This window comes from Ursus maritimus, unplaced genomic scaffold (genome assembly GCF_017311325.1).
Source record: "Ursus maritimus isolate PB19 unplaced genomic scaffold, ASM1731132v1 scaffold_6, whole genome shotgun sequence".
NCBI lineage: Eukaryota > Metazoa > Chordata > Mammalia > Carnivora > Ursidae > Ursus > Ursus maritimus.
This window is the reverse complement of record NW_024426774.1, coordinates 57,453,024-57,458,715: the sequence shown is the minus strand read 5'-3', so window position 1 is coordinate 57,458,715 and position 5,692 is coordinate 57,453,024. Positions and strand designations below refer to the sequence as shown.

General features: G+C 37.2%; 1 pseudogene; it reads left to right on the top strand.

Annotated features, from left to right (window-relative positions):
* The first annotated feature begins 277 nt into the window (after positions 1 to 277).
* LOC121101067 lies at positions 278 to 1,097 on the top strand (annotated as a pseudogene).
* Positions 1,098 to 5,692: the final 4,595 nt, after the last annotated feature.

The window sequence follows — 5,692 nt, the reverse complement described above, 5'->3', positions numbered from 1 at the left end:
AGGGAACATCAGATAAATCACAATTGGAGGACCTTCTACAAAATATCTGACCAGAAGTCCTTAAAACTAAAAGAGGGAAAGTCTGAGTAATAGTCACAGCCAAAAGGAACCTAAGGAGACATAACTGCAAAACACCATATAGTATCCTAGATAGGATCCTGATATAGAAAAATGACATTAGAGGAAAACTGATGAAATCTAAAGTATGAACTTCGGTTAATAAGAACGTATCGAGATTGGCCCATTAATCATGACAAATGTACCATACTAATGAGAGATGCTAATGGTAGGGGAAACTGGATGTGATATATATAAGAACTCTTTGTACTGTATAAATAATGTCTGTAAATCTAAGACTGTTCTGAAAATAAAATTTATTTTAAAATAAAGGAAATAGACGTGTCCCTTCTACTACTCCCAGAGAGAGTTCTGGTGCACCTGTGCCTGGGCTAGTGGTACCTTCATACTTGGCCTCTCAATTTTCCCTCTTTGCCCTGCCCTCGCAGTGCTTGAACAGAGGACTTAGTGCTGAGACTGTCTGATTGTCTAAACCCACCAGGAAAATGGTGGAAAATTCATATCATCATTACCAGAAAGAGTGATTTGTGGCTTTGCTCTTGAGCTCCCAGTTTGGGTTTATACTATATCTTATATGGACTTTTATTCCTGAATCTTGACTAGACTCCTTAGGCTTAACGTTTTGACCTCAGGAATATTGGGCACTTGCATTGCCTGTTTACCTCCTATAGTAATCAGCTATGTACTTTTATTTGGAGTTTACATGATGAGTACCTCTCCACTCAACTCTATTCCTACAGTCACAGATAACTATGCTAAAAATCAACAGCAGAAGAAATACCAAGAGGCCATCCCAACATTAAGAGAGATTGCTGTTAGTGACTTAAACCAAATATTCTTTTTTGCAGCCAAAGAATTTTACACCAAAAACTGAATTGTATTTAGACATACTAACACCCAGTATTTATTTGTGATCTTTGATATAATAATTTTAACCATAATTATTTTGACTATCTTTTATTAATACCCAGTATCAAGATGTTAAAAAAAAGTAAGTTGAACTTCCCTTAGGTTAGGTTCTATTAATATTATAAAAGTTCTTAAATATTAGTTATTAATGGAAAGAATAAATAAAATGCTGCCTTACCAAAGAAAAATTAAAAATAAATAAGGAGAATGAACTGTTGATACATGTAACAACTTGGGTAGATCCTAAGGGAATTATGCTGAGTAAAAAAAACCAACTCAAAAGGTTACACTTATGTATTATGTAGCAATTTATATGAGCTTTGGAATAACAAAATTATTGAGATAGAGAACAGATCAGTGGTTGGCAGGGGCTAGGGATGGAGGAGAGGGAGGGCATGAGTAAAATGGGTAGCACGAAGGACACATGATAATGAAACAGTTTTGTATCTTGATTGTGGTGGTATTTGCATGAATCTACACATGAGAAAATTGCAGAGAACTACATGCACACACACACACACACACACACACATACACACAAGGGCATTACAACTGGTGAATTTTTAATAAGCTTTGTGCATTATACTAATGTCATTTTCCCGGTTGTGATATGGTGTATAGTTATACACCACTGGGTGAATCTGAGTAAAAGGTAAACGGAATCTCATTACATATTTAAAGGCATTAGCTGCTGCTTTTATTCATTCTTTTTTAAATTGACATATAATTCATATACCACAAAATTCACCCTTTTGAAGTGTACAATTCAATGGACTTTACTATATTCACAGTCCAGTTTAGTATACTGGTCACATATATGTAACCATTACCACTAATTCTAGAACACTTTCATCACCACAAAAGAAACCCTATCATCAGTATTCACTCCCCGTTTTCCCCTCCTTTATCCTCTAGAAACTACTAATCTACTGTCTGTCACTGTGGATGTGCCTATTCTTGATATTTCACTTATATGGAATCAATACAATATGTGTTCTTTTGTATCTGGCCTCTGTCACCTAGCATGTTTTCGAGATTCACCCACATTGTAGCATATATGAGTTTTACATTCCTTTCTGTGACTGAATAATGTTCCATCACATAGATATACCACATTTTGTTAATCCATTCATTACTTAATGGACATCTAGGTGGTTTCTGCTTTTTGACTATTATGAATAATGTTTCTATACACATTTATGTACAGGCCTTTTTGAACATTGTTTTCAATTTTCTTGAGTATATACCTATGAGTAGAATTTTGGGGTTATATGATAACTGTCTTCAACTTTTTGAAGGACTGACAGTTTTTGAAGATGCTGAACCACTTTACATTCCCACCATCAGTGTATGAGCATTCCCATTTCTCCACATCCTCACTAACATGTTATTGTTTGTCTTTTTGATTAGAGCTATCCAAGTGGGTATGAAGTGATAGCTCATTGTGGTTTTTATTTTTTATTTCTTTTTAAAAATTATTTATTTATTTATTTATTTATTTATTTATTTATTTATTTGAGAGAGATTGAGCACAAGCAGGGGAAGGGATAGAGGGAGTGGGAGAGAGAGAATCCCAAGCAGACTCCCTGCTGAGCACAAAGCCCCATGCGGGGCTTGATCCCATGACCCAAAGATCATGACCTGAGCCAAAACCAGGAGGGGGATGCCCAACTAATGGAGCCACCCAGGTGCCCCTGATTTTCTATTTCTTAACAACTCAATTTCAGTAGCTTTTGTCTTTCTAGGAATTTATCTATGGCATCTATGTTATCTATTGTTGGTATATAATTGTTCTTAGTTTTTACTTACAGTCCTTTTTATTTTTGTAAAGTTGATAGTAACGTTCTCTTTCATTATTGATTTTAGTAATTTGAGTCTTCTTTCCTTTTATCTTCATCAGTCTAGCTAAAGGTTTGTCAATTTTATTGATTTTTTTCAAAGAACCAACTTTTGGTTTTATTGATTTTCTCTATTGTTTTTCTATTCTCTATTTCATTTATTTCCTCTCTAATCTTTTTTCTTTCCTTCCACTTGTCTTGGATTTAGTTTGCTCTTCTTTTTCTATTTATTTTAGGTAGGAAGTTAGGTTATTGATGTAAGTTATTTTCTTCTTTTTAAACACAGGCATTTATGGCTCTCTATATTTTTTTGCAACTTCATGTGAATCAATTATTACTTCAAAATAAAAAATTTAAGAAAAAAGTATGTACTTCTACTATGCCAAGGGAGCTGTGTATGGTGATGACTTGGCCATTGTACCTATCTTCAAGGAGGTTAGTCTAGTGGAGCAAGGTACCAACAGAGTGATCCAGAAGATGAGGAGATGGCTGCTTGCTGCAGAGGTGAGAGAAAACACTGAGGGCTATCCAGGAAAGCCCCACAAAAGGTACAATTGAGGGCCTGTATGAATTGAAGAGCTATGTTTCTACCACGGGAGTTCCTTTCTCGGGCCAGTCCCCGACGGGGTTGTCACTTAGTTCTTCGCAGATCTTCAGGGAGCACAGCTGAAGTCATTTGGGACAGGGATGGAAGCACACTCTGATTAAGGCTAATATTCCTAGCTGAGGGCTTTTCTCTGCAGCTCAGAGTTCATAAAGTATCCCTATCTCCTACCAAATCATTCAAAATGTTCAAAATATGCCTCTTGACTTCCTTTATAAAAGATAGCAAGAATGGTGTTAAAACAGGAAGGGAAGGCTAGAAAATTTGTTGGGGTTACTAATAATGAAAACATTTCAAAGAATTCCCATATGCCCTCAACAAACTTCCTCAACTCTACCAAACATTAACACTTTGCTTTGGGTTTCTAACACTTTTTTAATGTTTATTTTAAAATATTTTTTGATTGTAAAATACACATTCTTTCAGTTTATAAAGAGAAATAGTATAAAGAGGTACACAGGTGAAAAGTCTTGTTCTTGCCTCTGCCCTTTCTTCTTTTCTCTTCTTTCCTTCTTTTCTTTCTTTCTTTCTTTCTTTCTTTCTTTCTTTCTTTCTTTCTTTCTTTCTTTCTTTCTTTCTTTTTCTTTCTTCTTTCTTTCTTTCTTAGATCTATTTGACTTTATTAAGTGAATCATGAATTGGGCAGCATCTCATCTAGCAAGCAGAGGGAGCCCACTGCCTCTGCCCTTTCTACCCCATTACTCTCACACTTCACAAACACTTACAGGTGACCATCTGTATTTTTCTTTATGCAAACATAAAAAAATATTTTCATACCTCCTCTTTTTCTCCTCCTTCCTGCCCCCAAAAGCTAGCATCCTATGCATACTCTTCTGGACTTGCATTTACCATTTAACAACATAGCTTAGAAAGATTTCCAAATCAGAATATAGTCATGCTTAAAAAAAAAAAACAAAAAACGGACTTCAGTATTTGTTGTATCTCAGCCCCCTGCCGTCCAGCATCACCTCAGACATTGCTCATGTTCCCTCTCTTTCCTGTCTAACCTCAATTGTTTGAATCCCGAATTCCCCAAGCATAGTTCGTCCTCTGTGCTAACAAGCTCAGGGCTTACACAGACCCCAGGCTGTGTGACTGGAGCAAAGCCACAAACCCCCTGTGCCATCAAGACCACAGGGACACATTCAGGAGCGACAGCAACAGGGTGATGATTGCCTTAGCATGAGCGACACCCCAAAGAGATCACTCTGGGCCAAGGAGAAGAGATGATCTGGAACTAGGCCTTGTTGCCAAGCAACCCCAGAGGGGATGAAATTAACTCAGTCTGTTTTTCATGTAACTGCATCTGAAATGAAAGCTGAGGCCAGAGTTGATCCCATGCAAAATTAATAATTACCACATGATTCTTTCAAATGGCTGTTGCCAAAAAAATGGGGAACTTAAGAAATCAGTCTACCCCTTTTTTAAAGAGGTAAGGGAGGGGGAAAAGAGAATAAATACAAGCAGATCCCATGTTTTTCCATTTGAGTCTTAGGTAGGAAATCAGGCCTTTCTATCTTAGACTGCTGTTGAATCTCCCTGGTGGGTAGGAAACCTGCTTTAAAAGCAGATCCCAAGTAGACAAGATAATATGCACCAAAGAGCTGAGGGAAGATATTTTTCCTAGAGGTGAGAGAAAGCTTAGATCATGTGAGACCCTTTTAGTCTCCTTTTTTAGAAAATTTTAAATGTACTTTTCCCCATTAGTGTGTTCAGAGAGGATAAATTGTCATAAAAATAAAAATAGCCCTTCCACCTACTCTCCTTAACCCAGCACCAACGGCTGAAGGAGGAGCACAGCTTGATATGCTCAGTAACCCTTGCTTTTCAAAGGGTTATTAAATTTAAAAGGCAAAAATGACATAGAAAAGTAGACATCCCCCCCCCCCCGCTTCTGCTGCATTAATTTGGGTAAATTAACTGTGTGGTCAGAGAGGAGCAGTGGCCTCCTCACCAACAGAACCTTTGATTATTATTTTGTAGTTGTGCAATAAAATGTAATCCAAAACAAAGCTTTTTTAGCCAAAGAAACTAATTTTATCTGAGAAGGAAAGCTTTCTTGCCTAACAGAAGGTGAGACTCTGTCCTGGGCAAGGTAGCGACCAGTGGTCTTCCGCACTCAGCATTTATGCAATGTATTTACTAGTGTTGAGACAGAATACTCCCTTGTTCCCTTCTGCCACTCCACCATCTTCACCTCATACTAGGCCAATTTGAGCAAACCTCCTCCTCCTCTTTGCAGATAGAGTGGAGAAGAATGTAC